Here is a 16,740-nt window from a genome sequence, read left to right on the forward strand (position 1 = left end):
AGCTCCAGGAAAGGCGCAAAGCTACACAGAGAAACCCTGTCTCGAAAAACCAAAAAAAATAAATAAATAAAAATAAAGCAAGCAAACACACAAAACAAAAAAGAAAGACAGACAGACAGACCCAAGGCTTCATGGTCAGGTGACAGGATCTTTCAGCCGCCTTTGGAAGCCAGCACTGAGGCCCGAAGCTGACCCCACCTGATAGACAGATAAGCTGCCATGGCGGTGGCGGCGGGACTCAAATCTGGGCTGTGATGTGGGCAACGTGGAAAAGAACAATGGCTGTTCTTTGTCCCGGCAAGTGCCCTTCCTGTAGGGAGCCGCCATTCTAAGATGGCGCCGACTTCCTGGTAGCCCAGCTGTAAACAACTCCATATTTGACTATGCTCCTAGGACTACGTGTCCTGAGGTCCGAGCATGCGCGAGTATGGTAATTGACTCCATGTCCTCAGCCTATCCCCTGGCTCCCCGTGCTCACATTCTGGCGGGATCCAATCACGGACTGACTTGAATCCTCATATAAGCAGCTGCAATTTAGTCCTCGGGGCCCCTCACCTCCAGCTCTCCCTTAATCAAGAGGCGCTCCAATAAAGTGTGATCTGAGAAGAATCCTCGAGTGGTGGTCGTTCTTCCTCGCTGGCCGAGGAGCTCCCACAACTGGTGCCGAAACCCGGGAATCTTCGGACACCAGGTGAGGGGTCGAAGAGGATTCAGAACTCAACACGCGGAGCGGCCACGTCGGTAAGTTCTCCAGGTATGCTGATTGCTGGGATTAATCCGCTTGTGTTTGCTCTTGTGTTCATTCTTATGACAATTGTTGTTCTTCTTTGCTGTTTTTTACATGCATGTCTTAAGGAAGGACGTAATGTAGAAATCATTAGAGAGGGACGCAAGGCATTAATTAAGCACCAGGATAGTCTATCAGAGTCAGACTCTAAAGGAGAGAACTTAAGTAGGCCTAAAAAGAACAAAGAAAAGAATAAAGAAAAGGAAATTAAAGAAAATAAACCAGAGAAGAAAGAAAATTCAGAAAAGAAAGGGAACCCTTTGTATCCAGTATTAGGGGAATTTGCAAAACTTGATTTATCTGATAATGAATTAGATTCAGATGAGGAGAAAAATTTAGAGGAAGCCGCCCCTAAATATGAGGAAGAGAGATATGGGCGGCGGCGGCCCCCTCCTTATAATGTTTCTGCTGGGGTGAATGTGGAACCAACGGCGCCTTCGGGACCACATCCACCCCCGGCATCACCTTCGTATCTGCGAACAGGTGGAGGTTGTCATTTTATCAGGAGGGACACCTGGGCACGGCTAGCATCAGAGTTTCCAGTTTTTGAAGATCCGCAATCAAACAATAGATATCATGAACCTGTGCCTTATAATCAATTAAAAGATCTGGTAGAGGCTGCTCGAGCTTATGGAGTAACAGCCAGTTATACCTTAACATTATTGACTAGGCTCACTACTCAGGCTATGACCCCAGCAGATTGGTTTGAAATAGCTAGAGCATGTTTAACAACAGGACAGTATCTGGACTTCAAATCTATAGTTACAGATAGAGCCCAGGCACAAGCTAGAATTAACCTCCAGAATAATCGACCACAGTGGACGGCTGACATGCTACTGGGTCAAGGACAATGGACTGTGAATCAGACGGCATATCCTATTGAGGTTTATCAACAAATAAATGAGATTTATTCTAAGGCTTGGAAATCATTACCAAATAAAGGAGAAGTATCAGGGAATTTGACTAAGATCATTCAGGGACCTAATGAACCTTTTTCAGATTTTGTAGCTAGAATGATGGAGGCAGCAGGAAAGATATTTGGTGATGTAGAAACAGCTATGCCTCTGGTTCAACAACTAGTGTATGAACAAAGCACTAAAAAATGTCAAAGAGCTATTACCCCGTGGAAAGGAAAGGGATTGGAAGCTTGGCTAAAAGCCTGTCGGAAAATTGGGGGACCGTTAAGTAATGCTGGCCTAGCAGCGGCAGTTCTCGCGGCCACACGAGCTGCACGAATGAGCAAGAATGAGGGATGTTTTAGCTGCGGCCAGAAGGGACACTTTAAGAGGCAATGCCCTAAGACTAGGGAACGCCTGTCCGCACCTCAGAGGCAGCCTGGCCTGTGCCCTAAGTGCAAAAAGGGAAAACATGGGGCAAATGAATGTAGGTCGGTCAAGGACATCAATGGTCGACCCATCCCTCAGTCTACTGACCAAGAGCCAAAAAACGGGGTGAGGGGCCCACGTCCCCAGGGCCCGAAAGTTTTTGGGGCAATACAGGGTCCCAACATGAGGCCCCCTCCTCAGCAAGGAGAGCAACCCCAGGCTCCGCAGGGTTGGACATCCGTGCCACCACCGGGCTGGTACTGACTCACAAGATGGGAGTACAAGCAATTGAAACCGATATGTCCGGACCATTAGAAAAGGGAACTGTAGGAATAGTACTGGGACGGTCTTCCTCCACCATGAGAGGATTGTTTGTATTTCCTGGGGTTATAGATTCAGATTATACAGGAGTAATTAAAGGACTGTGCCATTCTCCCCACGGTATTATATCCATAGCTCCAGGAGATAGAATTGCTCAATTGCTTGTCTTGCCCTCCATGCATGAGCGGTTTCAGTCCAAGGACAAAGAGAGGAAAGATGGTGGTTTTGGTTCCACAGGAGTAGATTTGGCATGTTTATCCATGGATTTAGATCAAAAGACCCATGCTGGAATTAGAGATAGAAGGAAAGGCATTCTCAGGACTATTAGATACAGGTGCAGACCGAAGTATTATCCAGTCCAGTGCCTGGCCTAAGCATTGGCCTTTACAGAGCTCCTCTCAAACATTGCAGGGACTAGGCTATGCTCATACTCCCTCCATCAGTGCAAAAGAGTTGATTTGGAGGACGGAGGATCAGCAAGGAACTGTTCAACCTTTTGTAGCATATATCCCCATTAATTTATGGGGCAGAGATATTCAGCAACAATTACAATTAAGGTTAACTAATGATTATTCAGAGGCAAGCAAAAATATCATGAAGCTGCAAGGATATGTTCCCTCAAAAGGATTAGAAAAGCATTTACAAGGTAGACAAGTCCCTGTAGAGCCCGTTATTAAGAAAGATAGGAAGGGGTTGGGTTTTTTCTAGGGGCCACTGAGGATGCAATCTTAATACCATGGCTGACGGAAAAGGCAGTGTGGGTTCCTCAGTGGCCCTTATCACAAAAAAAAATTAGGAGCAGCAAAACAGTGTTAGAACAGTTGCAATTAGGACATGTGGAGCCCTCTGTATCCCCAGGGAATACTCCTATATTTGTAATCAAGAAGAAATCAGAAAAGTGGAGGTTACTACATGATTTAAGAGCAGTGAATAATCAAATGAAAGTTATGGGAGCCATACAGAGGGGACTACCTCTGTTGTCCGCCCTTCCCCGGGCATGGCCCATTATGGTATTAGATATTAAGGATTGTTTCTTCTCTATTCCGTTACATCTTAATGATAGAGATTCGCATTTACCTTACCATCTGTCAATCATGAGCAACCTGATGAGCGTTTCCAATGGAGGGTCCTCCCCCAAGGAATGGCTAATAGCCCCACTATGTGTCAGTTATATGTTGACATGGCCCTACAACCTATTAGGGAACAGTTTCCTATGCTGAGGATCATCATTATATGGATGACATTTTGTTGGCCACCTCCTCACAACAAATTCTTGAAAAGGCGTTTCAGGCGACCATTACCACCTTAGAGAAGAAGGGACTGTTTGTTGCTCCAGATAAGATTCAGCAATCTACGGTGGTAAAGTTCCTGGGGGCAATTATCCATCCCTTGACCATAGCACCTCAAAAGGTTTCTATTCGAACCAGCCACTTAAAGACACTTAATGATTTTCAGCAGCTGCTGGGAGATATTAACTGGGTTTGAGGATATTTACATGTCACTCGAGCAGAATTATTACCACTATATACAGTCTTAGAAGGTAATCCAGATATAAACTCTCCAAGGGAATTAACTCCCATGGCTAAGGCAGCTCTGGAAAAGATGGAGAAGGCTATGATGAAGGCTCAATTGTGCAGGTTTGACCCTGCTCAGCCTTTGCTTCTGTGTCTATTACAGACGAAAAATTATCCTACAGGTGTGCTGTGGCAAGATGGCCCTTTATGGTGGCTGCATGGTAATTCCTTGGGTGCAAAAGCTATCCAGCATTATCCTACCTTGGTTGCTACTCAGGCATTGACTGGTCTGAAATATAGCTTAACACATTTTTCCAAAATGCCTGATAAATTAGTTATTCCTTATACAAAGGATCAAGTGAAAATTTTGGCTGGTACAGTAGATGATTGGGCAATACTTACTTGTGCCTTCCCTAATGTTATTGATAACCATTTCTCAAAACATGAGTTGATTACTTTTGTTAAGAACAATGTGGTTTATTTTCCAAAGATCACCTCCAAGGTGCCAATAATTTCTGCATTAACAATATTTACTGATGGATCTAAGACTAGTAAAGGTGCTTTTGTCGTTCAAGGGCAAAAACCTGTTATTTTTCATTTTCGGCCTGATGCCCCGCAAATTACTGAGTGCCAGACTGTCTTGGAAGTCTTTAAAAGATTCCCAGAACCTTTTAATTTGTTTTCAGACTCGCAGTATGTGGTGAATGCAGTTGCTTCCCTTGAGGTAGCAGCATCTATTAAGCATACTAGCACGGTGTCTAACATCCTTCACCAGATACAGACTTGTATATTGCAGAGGGAGCATCCATTCTTCATTGGGCACATTCGAGCTCATACCTTGCTCCCAGGGCCTATGTCCCAGGCTAATGATCTGGTTGATCGTGCTACTCGATCCTTGGCCTTGGTGGTGACGGATCCCGTAGAGTCTGCTAGAGAATTCCATAAACTTTATCATGTGCCAGCAAACACGTTAAGACAGAAATTTTCCATTCCCAGACATCTGGCAAGAGATATTGTAAAATCCTGTTCTTCCTATGTCACTTTCCTCCATCCACCTCATGTGGGTGTGAATCGTAAAGGACTCAAACCGAATGCATTATGACAAATGGATGTTACTCATATTCCTGAATTTGGAAAGTTAAAATATCTTCATGTATCCGTTGACACTTATTCTGGAGTCATTCATGCCACACCCTTAACGGGAGAAAAGTTAACTCATGTCAAGACTCATTGCCTAGAAGCATGGGCAGCCTGGGGAAAGCCTCAGCGTATAAAAACAGACAATGGCCCCGCGTACACATCTCGCGGATTCCGTGCCTTCTGTGCGCAACTTCAAGTAGCGCACACGTTAGGCCTGCCCTATAATCCTCAGGGCTAAGGCGTTGTTGAAAGAGTCAACAAAAATATTAAAGAACTGATTCAAAAACAAAAACGGGGGATAGCAGAGCATGCTTCCCCCAGAGAGAAAATATCTCTCGCACTCTTAATTTTTTAATCTTGAATGATGCTGGCGATTCAGCGGCTGACAGATACACTGTGGTACCTCCTTGTCAGGAAGAAAAAGTGATGTGGAAAAATGTATTAAATAACAAATGGCATGGACCGGATCCCATAATAGTGAGATCCAGGGGAGCTGTTTGTGTTCTTCCACAGGACAAGGAGGATCCAATTTGGGTACCGAGTCGATTGACGCGAATCATCAAAAATGCCTCCGTGGTTGGGCCTGCTGAGGCTTCTGCTGAGCCTGCAGCCAGGGATGATGGAACAGAGATGGGGGATACTGTCTGTGTTCCCGAAGCTGATGCCGATACAACATAATGCAAAAGTTTTTCCCAGATTTTTTACTTTCAATAGCGCAATTAATCTTCCTTTTTTGTTAAATTTGGATATGGTACAAGCGACCTTAGGAGAAAGCCATATCTTTCCCGAGAGAGGATCTTTATGTTTCCAGTTAGATCAGTATCCCCCTGACTAAGGCTAGGTATGGATGGTTTAAGGGAGATAGAATTTATTTTTGGCATGCTGCCTTGGAGGATGCGTGTTTTGTCTGTGGTTGGTCTGCCGTTTGCGAGCACGTACAAAAAAGGACAAGGTCATTATCACTCAAGCATTAGCCGCTTTGGAGTGTGGCTCCTCCCCTCAGATCTGGCTTTCTGCCTTAAAGAGCACATAATCATCCACATAGCCTTTGCACCCCTGGGACTGGCAGTCCATTGCACTCGGGAAGGTATGTGGACAGCTTTCACATATTACTTGTATTGAGCACAGGATGCCAGGCTCGTGCACTGCACTTGAAGTGTAGGACATTTTCCTTCCTTCAAGGAGAGCAAGTCTGACTGCATATGGAGTCACATAGCCTTTGCACCCTTAGGACTGGTTAGTCCATTGCACTTGGGAAGGTATGTGGACAATTATCACAGTTACTCACCTTCGATCGGTCAACACATCATGAGGTGGGGACCTGATTGGGTGAAATGGCTGTGTTATTCATCTTTGATCGGTCGACACATCATGAGGTGGGGACCTGATTGGATGAAATACTTGTGTTGCAGAAATCAGACCTATATTCTCTCCTGCTGCTTAATTAATAAAGAGGGGGGAGATGTAGGGAGCCGCCATTCTAAGATGGTGTGACTTCCTGGTAGCCCAGCTGTAAACAACTCCATAATTGGCTATGCTCCTAGGACTACGTGTCCTAAGGTCCACGCATGCGCGAGTATGGTAATTGACTCCATGTCCTCAGCCTATCCCGTGGCTCCCCGTGCTCGCATTCTGGCGGGATCCAATCACGGACTGACCCGTGTGCTTGAATCCTCATATAAGCAGCTGCAATTTAGTTCTTAGGGCCCCTCACCTCCAGCTCTCCCTTAATCAAGAGGCGCTCCAATAAAGTGTGATCTGAGAAGAATCCTCGAGTGGTGGTCGTTCTTCCTCGCTGGCCGAGGAGCTCGCCGCACCTTCCACCCAGATCCACCCCAGCCAGCTCATGTGGCGGGAGACAGCAGCCGTTCAGCCCTATTGAGGTCCACTGAGCAGGGACACTTGCTTTCTAGAGGTGCACACACTGCCGAGTGGATTCCAGTTCGTGCTTTCTGTGTGGGGACCATGAAGCCACATCCTCCTGCACCTGACACCTGCGAGGCGAGCGGTCACAGTGAGCAGCCTTGTTTGTGCCTCTAGGAATGGAGCCCAGAAGACTCCCCTCCACCCTCCGGGACCAAAGCAATGGGACTCAGCATGAGAGAACGTTTGGGGAAACCCACAACTCCCACACCAGGGAAATCTGTCCCTTGCTGGACTACAACGCAGGAGCTGAACATCATGTCTGTGCTTGTTAAAGCAGATTTAAAAGGAAGCAGATGGAGGGACCCGGAGCAGACAGACAGGCAGTTACAGACAGACAGACCTGGCTAGATTTGCAAACAGACACAGACTATACAGTTATAGTCAACCAATCAGAAGTAGCCAGTACAGTTATAATCAACCAATCAGAGGTAGCCAGTACAGTTATAATCAACCAATCAGAAGTAGACAGTACAGTTAAAATCAACCAATCAGAGGTAGCCAGTACAGTTATAACCAACCAATCATAAGTAGCCAGTACAGTTATAATTGATCACTAGGAATTTTCCAAACCAATCAGATCTCTGTTCACCTATTGGGTCTCCTGAGTACCCTTGGCATGACTCCTGAACCTCGCTGGCTTGAAGCTTCTAGATTTACTAATTTTTATTGCATCGTGTGTGTGTGTGTGTGTGTGTGTGTGTGTGTGTGTGTGTGTCTGTGTACAAGACAAAGGGCAGCTGTAAGAGTCTTCTCCTGTGTGGGCTCTGGGGATTGAACCGGGCCGTGAGGCTTGTTGGGCTCTGGGGATTGAACCCGGGCCGTGAGGCCTGTGGGGCTCTGGGGATTGAACCCGGGCCGTGAGGCCTGTTGGCAAGCCCCTTTAGCCATCTTGTCAAGCCCCGAGCTTCATAATTTATGTATCATTGTTAAGTAAATTTTCCAAAAATTTTTTTCTTTTGTCTCAGTTTACCTCTTAGCACACTCGAGGGCATTCAAAGTGCACAGGCATTGGTTATCAAACATGCATGCTGGGCAAACACTCCACCTCCCAGGCCTTTTGTTGAGGCAGGAGCTTGCTAAATTCCCAAGGTTGGCTTTGAACTCACTTTGCGGCCCAGGCAATCCTTGAACTCATGATCCCTGCTTCCCACGGGAGCTTGGACTGCAGGTGTAGTGGGCAGCCATTCCAGCCTTGATCTGGAAGTTCCAAGCCCCATTGAAGCTTCGGTAACTGTCACGCCTACAAGGCGGGGCCAAGAGAGGGCCCTGAAGACCCGATTGGGATGTGCCGGATCTCTTGGTTCCTGGACCCTGGTTACTGGAGGTAGACAGCGCAGAGTTCTCCAGAGAACACCGCCGGACTGCGCCATGCCTTTCCCAGACCCTGTAAACTATCCATTCTCTTGTAAGTTACCCCACAAAATCAACCTCCCTTTTAACTACGTGGAGTGGCCTTAATAATTTCACCAATATCTGGCGCCTCTGCCACCAGTTCCTGCTCTGCTGTTTAGAAATGGAGACTGGAAAGATTCAAAATCCCTCCTAGACCACAGCAATGATGATTTGCATAAAAGAGATCTGAGGAGCTGGCTGTAGTGGCACACACATGTAATTCTAGCATTCTGCAGGCTGAGGCAGGAGGATTACAGTAAGTTCAAGTTCAACTTGAACCTCAAATGGAGATCCAGGCCAGCCAGGGCTAGGGATCAAAGCTCTATGTCAACAAATAAACAGGGTCAGGCATGGTGACGCACACCTTTAGCCCCAGCTTTCAAAAGGGAGAGGCAGGTGGATGCCTGTGAGTTTGAGGACAGCCTGGTCTACAGAGTGAGCCCCTGCTTCAAAACACAAGAGAAGGAGGGATGGAGGAGATTGATTTGTGGGGCAATTGAAGGTCATGTGTAATGCAGGCATTGATGCCAGGCTCATGTGGTGCCTATAAAGCATGTCCTGCCCATCAAGGGAAAAGCAGGACACAGACACAGTGAACAGCAAAGCTCAATCGTGTGAGTGCCAAGGGCTTGACCCTGTAGCACGAATCCTAAACGGTCTTATAATAAAAACCCGGAGCCAGATATTGGGGTAAATGCTGAAAGATCAGAGAAGCAGAGCAAGCCACAGCCACCACCTCTTACCTCGCCAACTCCTCAGCTGAAAGGAGAAGATGCTGTCTCCACGAGTCCTCAGACTGAATGCCCTGAGTCCTCAGCTGAAAAGTACCTGAACTCCTGTCTCTTCCCACCTGAAATTCCTTTCTCTGCCCAGCCATATCACTTCCTGTCTCAACCTTCCTACTGCTGGGATCAAAGGCATGTGATTCCCAAGTACTGAGATTAAAGGTGTGTGCCACCACCACCTGGCTCTGTTTCTCTCCTAGACTGAGTCAATCTCATGTAGTCCAGGGTGGCTTTGAACTCACAGAGCTCCGTCTGTGAATTCAGATATAATTAGGAAACAGAGATCTTGAAGGGACAAGGACTTTATGGACATTCTGTACACTGACACAGTACTTGCCTTTTTTTCTGGGGTCCATGGGGGTGAGTTTCCTTCATGTCTGTCTGCTGCATAGTCATGGCTCTTTTCCAAACATAGTTCCTTCCCAAGGCCACAAGTGGCACCAATCCTATTGGTTTCCAGATCTCTGTGGAGGATTCTCTGGAAGGGCCTGACAGCCTCTTCAGATATTACAGAATGAACTCCCAGAGGGCAACTCATTACCCACAAGAGAGCTTTTTCTAGAGAGGACCAGATAGTAAATCTTTCCTGTTTTGGGGCTCTGTTAAGTTGTAAGAGCACCTATGGTATGTAAACAAATGGTGGACTGTGTTTCAATAAAACTTTATTTACAAGAACAGGCAGAGGGCCAGATTTGTCTCTTTGGCCTGTAGGTTGTGTTCCTTCTACCTGGAGTACTTTTTTTAAATTTTCTTTTAATCAACAACTGCCTCTCACTCACCGGACTCTAGTTCCTGTGCCTCCTCAAGCCTTTCCAGCTCACTGCAGCCTCCCCTGTCATTTCAGATCCCTCAGCCCTGCCCCTGCTTCATGTATGCCTGTCTCCCTGGAAGCTTCAGGAGGAAAGCCATGTCTGTTTTGCTCAGTGTGACACCTCCTTGTCCTAGCACAGTACCTTAGCATTAAGAAATAGTTGCTGCTCGGGTTTCCCAGGTGCTGTCCTGGGCTCGTTAACTGTTATAATTGTCCCACGAGGTAGGTACTATTGCGGCCCCCATTTTATCGATGAGAAAGACCAGGTCCAGGGGAGGGAAGTATCCTGCCCAGGGTGATCTGCTGGTAGGTGGCAAAGCTAGAGTGGATACAAAAGGCGCCTATTAGAGCCTGTGCCTCGGCTCATCTCTGTCCCGGCCAGCGGGGTCTTCAACAGGGACCTGAAGGGAGGGCCGGCGAATGAGAGGGACAAGAGACACAAAGAATGAGAGCAAGACAGGACGTCTGATCAAGCTCCAAAATTTTATTTTCCTCTTAAGGCATATATAGGCAGGGGCAAAAGGGGGTGCAAGCAGGGAGGGGACTTTAATCATGGGTTGTTCCGCCAACAGGGAATGTTGCTATGGGGATTATCTAGTCTTGCCTAACTGCAGCGTGGTCGCCTGATTTCTGAGAAGAGGTTCTGGTATCTGTGAGAAGAGGTTCTGGTGCCATGGAGACTTAAGCAAGGCCTAGATCTAGAAAAAGAGGAGAGAAACCCAAATATGGCGGCACGTGTGTCCAAGGTCACTTAGGCTTATGGCTCCCGTCACATCTCTGCGTCCCAGCCTGCTGTGACCAGTCTGGGAGGATGCAATGTTCCCATGCCCCTCACAAGTTGAGAGCTCCTAGAGGGTGGGGCAGGAATTACAATCAACAATGCTGACGGGTGCTGGGACCCAGTGGACAGCTAGCCTGGGCACTGAGGTCTGGGCCTGGGCCTGCGGGGGAGAATGTGCTCTTGGGTGGTAAGTACTAGTCATTGTTGACACAGCCCCATCTCAAAAGTGAGACTGTGCCTTCTGATTGGCAGACAAGTAAGGCTGTGAGCAACCCCCAGCCTCCTGAACAACCGTCCCTGCCCTGAACCCAGTCTTGTTTCAGCTGATTTTTGGGGGAAGGGCTCCCCAGGATCCTGGCCACACAGTTCCAGGGACAGACACCATCATGGCCTCGTGGCTGTGCCTGCCTGGTGCCTTTTATTGCACTTTGTGCCAGTTATTTCTGAGTGGGGCTTGGGAAGGGGAAACTGAAACCCAGTAACTTCATTAAACAGGGAGGCAGCCTGGGGTGACCAAAGCCGGCCCGAGCTTCAACCGGCCAGGATCATGATGGGCAGATACACATCCAGTTATTAAGGGAATCGTGGAAATGTGTAGATGGGCAATGGCTGAGTCTGTCCATCCCAGTACAACCTGAAACTTTAAAATTTTTCTTTTGATTTTTAAAATTTTGGAGCTGGGTGGTGGTGGTGGTGGCGGTGGCGACGGTGACGGCAGCGGCAGCGCACACCTTTAATCCCAGCACTCGGGAGGCAGAGGCAGGTGGATCTCTGTGAGTTTGAGACCAGCTTGGTCTACAGGAGTCCCGGGACAGCCAGGGCTGTTAGACAGAGAAACCCTGATTCAAAAAACAAGAGCAAGCAAACAAACAAACAAAATGTATGAGTGTCTCACCTGCCTGTTGTCTGTGCATCACAGGTGCCCTGGCCTCTTCCTCAAAGGCTTCACCATCTTCTTTAGTTATTGGGAGATGGAGTCTCATAGAACCCGGACCAAGGCTAACTTCTGCTAGGCTAACTGACCAGCCAGCCCCAGGGACCCTCCTGTCTCCCCCACCACCCCCCAGGCATACACTGCTAGGCCCAACCTTGCTGTGGAGGCCAGGGATCCAAACCAGGCCCCCAAGCTTGGCCATCAAGCACTTCACAAACTGACCCCTCTCTCTAGCCCCAAAGAAACAGGCTGGACTCCACTCAGCCTAGGAGATAGCCTCAGGCTCAAACACACCCATACTGTCCCCAGAATGTCGTCTTTCGGAAAGGAAAAACGACTGTCCTGGGGGGGCAGACAGGATTCTTGGTAGGACATCTCCCCCATGTTTTTTTGTGTTTAGGATTACACAAGACAAGCACCTTGGAGAGGGATAAATAATATTTCTCTCAGCAGGCCTATAACAGCCTTTGGTTCCCAGGCTAGACCACTGCTGAGCTCCAGCACCCATTGGCTTTGCTGAACACAGGTTATAAGGACCTGAGTTCAGTTGCCAGTTCCCATATGGCAGCTCACAACTGTCTCCAGTTTCAGGGGATCCAGTGAACTCTTCTGGCCTCTGTGGACACTGGGCAAGACCATGGTACACAGACAGACAGACATGCAGGCAAAGCATTCGTACACAAACAATTAAAATTAAAAAATAAAAATAAATCTCAAAACGTTGGAACCTGGCCTTGTCAGATACAGTCTTGGCCATCTACACCTTTCCAAGATTCTCCACCTACTGGAGGCAAAGACAGGGCCGCTTCCCTCTGAAAGGCCCGGCTGGGTCTCCCACTCCAGGGGGCCGGTAGGTTTGCCTCTCTGACTCCTCTGAAGGGGAAATAGCTACTGCCCCCCTCCTTCCCACCAGATTCGATTCCCCTCCTCAAACAGGAACAGGGTATCACTTTCTTTTGCGGGGGAAGGGGCTGGTATTTCTCTGCATAGCCCTGTCCTGGAACTCTGTAGACCAGGCTGGCCTCCGTTTGCCTCCGGAGTGCACCCTCACCTCCCCGCTCTGTGTTCATTTTCAAGCCCAGATTCTGGATGCCTGCCTGGGCAGCACCTGAAGCTGTTTCCACATTGGAGACCGAAGTGTAGCCTCAGAGGCTATCCCTTCTCCAGCTCACTGGGTGCCTTAGGCAGCAGAAAGTGGCCAACAGTGTCTCTCCCCACACCTGAAGCTGTGGTGTGCTGGCTGATACGCCAAAGCCAAGCATGCTGATATGTACTATAAACCCGGCAAGAGGAGGATGAGGACGTCATGGACTATAAAGGTTGTCTAAAAAAAAAAAAAAAAAGCTTGAGCAATCCACACCTCCCATAACCTCCCTGAGGCACCGGCTGGAGTTTGGAGTCTGTGCCTGGCAGGGCACCCTGCAGACTGCAGATCTCAAAAGGCACCCCCTTCCAGACCAGCTGATGGAGACAGCCCTTCTCTGAAGACCCACCAGGGTCTTGGCTGCACATCCAATCATCATGGGTGCAGGAGGTCTGACTCTGAAAGTCCCCTCCAGGTTTGTGTCTTGAATGCCTGCTCCCCTGGCTTGTGAAGTTTCAGGGGGAAGTTTGAGAGTCCCTTAAACACTCTTATTGGGGCCACTCCATCTATTGAATGTGTGATTTAAGAATGTGTGCTTCTGGTGAGCCGGGGCAGAAGACTCAGCCATGATTAACGAGAAATCAGCACCACTGTGGATTGTAAATTTGGATTATTTCCTCAAGTCAGCACACAGAAGCTATCTACAGGCAGCTAAGGCTGCATCTCATGCTGGCAGCCAAACTTGGTAACGTGTCAGACTTTCCCAGGTGGTACTGGTTCTCAAGCATGAAAGGGTCATGGAGAACAGCTGAGGCTTGGCACCATGTGGCAGGGTCCGGCTCCCTCCATAGAGCCTGGGAGAGGCTATTGGAGGTGCAACCCTGCAGTAAGGACATGACATCTTGGAGACGCCAGTACCGTGGAACCACCACCACCACCACGGACAGCAGCAGCTGCGGCGTGGAGCTGGTCAGGGCCTAGGAGACAAGCTGTCGCCTGTCACAGAGGGCAGAGCTGACGAGCGCCCTGGGTCCTTTGGAGCCCAGAGGCTGGTGAGTGGGTCCCCAGAGGTCGAGCACTGAACTCTTCATGCTTTGGTTTTGCTTTGATTTCATCACAACTGTGCTCTGGCTCTACCCTCTTGGGAGTGAGAAAGTATTTAACTTGTTTTGATTTTACAGGGGCCCACAGAGTTTTATAGACTTTGGAATTTTACAGACACTTTGGAAATTTTAGAGGTTTTGGGTATTTTAGAGAGGCTTTGAACTTTGAAGGAGGCTTTGAGTGCTTTTTTGTCTTGTTTTTCTAATTTTTAAAGGCTCTTATTGTTTTGTGTGTACAAGTGTTTTGCCTGCAAGTATGGTTGTGTACCACATGCATGTCTGGTGTCCAGAGGTCAGAAGAGGGCATTGGATCCCCTGGGACTGGAGTCAAGAGATGGTTGTGAGTCAACACATGGATGCTGGGAATTGACTCCAACTCCTCTGTGAAAATAAACGCCCTTGACTCCTGGCTGAGCTACATCTCAGCTCAACTTTGTATGTTTTAGAGACCTAGCCTTTGAATCTTTAACGGATGTGGGACTTATAAAAAAGTTGGAATGTTTTATATTACGGTATTAACATGCCATCTTGGGGACAAATGAGAAAGGGAAGGTTCTAGTTGAATAGTGATGTGCTTGTGTGTCAGGTTGACAAGGGGTCAGTTACGCTAGCTAGTTTTGTCAACTTGACACAAGTGAGTGTTATTTGGGAAGGGAGACACTCAGCTGAGAAAAATGACGCTGTAAGATTGGCCTGTAGGCAAGTATGGGGGCATTTTCTTGATTGGTGATTGATGGGGAAAGGGCCAGCCCACCAAGGGTGTTGCCATGGCTGGGCAGCTGGTCCTAGGGTGTATAACAAACTGAGCAGGGCAGTAAGCAACACTCCTCACCATATCCAGCCAGTTATGTACATATACAATATTGTATATTAAAGGCAAAAGTCAGAAGCAACTGTATTCTACCTCTTTCTAAGGTTTATTTTTAAGTATACTTGTGTGTCTGTGTACCACTATGCACACATGTGTAGGTGCCCTCGAAGGCCAGACAAGTACATCAGATTGCCTGGAATGGAGCCACCCAATGTGACTAGACACACACTCCTAACTGCTGTGCCCCAGCTACAGCCTATTTTTTTTAATGTTTCTTACTCAATATCCTTCTTAAATGACTACAGGAATGTGACCAGTAACTGTGGGGCCAATTCTCACCCCCTAGTCTTCGATTTATATCCCATTGGTGTTTAGGGGCAGAGCTCTCAGGTGAAAAGTGTGAGTGAGAAGCTATGCATGCTAAGTCTGGCCCCGCAGTGGACCTACCTTCAAGAAAGGGGCTGTCTTTGTGCACCATGACCTCTAGCAGTGGGGTAGAGGACTCACCTTTCCAGTGTTCTTTAGAGGGCGCAGTCTAACCCGAGCAACAAATATGCCCCCCCCCTCCCGCCCCACCAAATGAAAACTGCCATTGACCAAGACTCATGTCCACGAGCCAGTGACAACTTCAGGATTCCTGACTATGCTGGAAGGAAGAAGGGCCGCTTAGAGTTAACAGCTGAAGACCCAGCAGCAAGCTTTTCTGGATACAGAGCACTAACTACAGTGGGGAAGTAGCCCTAAAAAGTAAGTTCTGTCCAGACGACGTCTGGCTGGCCGTCGGCGGGCGAGCGAGGGACACACAACTGCCAGGTCTCCTGGCAAAGGATCAAGGTGGCCCAAACCAGACCACAGGCCAGTTGGAAACAGACCACTAGGCCTCCCCATGCAGCCAGGGTCCTCGGGGAGAGGTCTGCCAACTCCCCCCTCTCCCCGCGGGTGCAAGAACCAGCTGCTGATCCCGCTGCTTAGGAGGAAGGGCTGGGGGGAGGACAGCTTCCTGTCACTTGCCCGTCACATCATAAGCACCAAGAAAAGGTAAACAGGGGGTTTCTTCCCTGCAAATACTGAAATGTCATCGGGGATGGAGTAATAGAAAAGGAGAAGTCGGAAGGTGCGGTGAAGACACCGAGAACCTGCTGGAACACAGTGCGCAGGCATAGTTCCCTTCTACTGAAAACCCTGCTTTGAAATCTCCCCCCCTTCTGGGGGGGAGGGGGGCTGAGTGTGCAACCCAGTTACTCATGCTACAGAGGCAAGAGGCTCAGGGCTATCTAGCACTCAGCAAAGCTCAAAGATAGCCTGGGGTACCTGAGACCCTGTCTTTCTTCTTTTTGAGACAAGGTCTCTCTCTGTAGCCCTAGCTGTCCTGGAACTCACTATGTAGACCAGGATGGCCCTGCTTCGGCTCTGAGGGCTGTGATTATAGGTATGTCCCACTCCTCCTGGTGCAGAGATGTTGTCTTAAACAATTAAACAAACAGAAGCCAGGATGTGGCTCCGTAGGTGGAGTGCTTGTTGAACATACACAAAGCCCCTCGTTGGAACCTCAGCACCACATGAACCAGGCGTGCATGGTACAGCACACCTGTGACCCCAGGCATTGGAAGGTGGAGGCAGAGAGAGTTGAGGTCAGCCTGGGCTACATGACAACCCGTCTCAAAAATCTAGGGAGCAGCTCCCCCCCCCCACAATCTGGCTGTGGTGTCCCTGCAAGAGGCCCAGTAGTCAGGTTGTTTCTCTACTCCAAAGCACATGGGATTACCATCCTTTCCCCAAACCAGGGAAGAAACTGGGAGAAGATGAGCTTGGCTTCAGGTCACACTGGCCACCGAGGTTGGAGGCAGATCTGCCAGGCAGGTCTGGAGGATCTGGACACAGCTCCAGCCTCTGAGCCCCCCGCCCCCGCCCCCCGTCCTCACTCTCAGAGCACTGCCGCCCGCCCGCCCGCACAGCACACCTGTGTCCAGCAGAGGTGCGGCTGCCTCAGAGACGATGGAGGCGGGGAAGAAACACAGCACACGGG

At 48.7% G+C, this 16,740-nt stretch overlaps 1 long non-coding RNA gene across 1 annotated transcript in view; it reads left to right on the forward strand.

Moving 5' to 3' along the window:
- LOC143270619 (uncharacterized) overlaps window positions 1–6,853 on the forward strand; it is a 155,378-nt gene extending 148,525 nt beyond the window's left edge. Inside the window, exon 3 of the long non-coding RNA XR_013047845.1 lies at window positions 6,550–6,853. This is a non-coding gene — a long non-coding RNA (uncharacterized LOC143270619). The remainder of the gene's footprint in view (window positions 1–6,549) is intronic.
- Window positions 6,854–16,740: the final 9,887 nt, after the last annotated feature.

This window comes from Peromyscus maniculatus, chromosome 23, assembly GCF_049852395.1.
Source record: "Peromyscus maniculatus bairdii isolate BWxNUB_F1_BW_parent chromosome 23, HU_Pman_BW_mat_3.1, whole genome shotgun sequence".
NCBI classification, from domain to species: domain Eukaryota; kingdom Metazoa; phylum Chordata; class Mammalia; order Rodentia; family Cricetidae; genus Peromyscus; species Peromyscus maniculatus.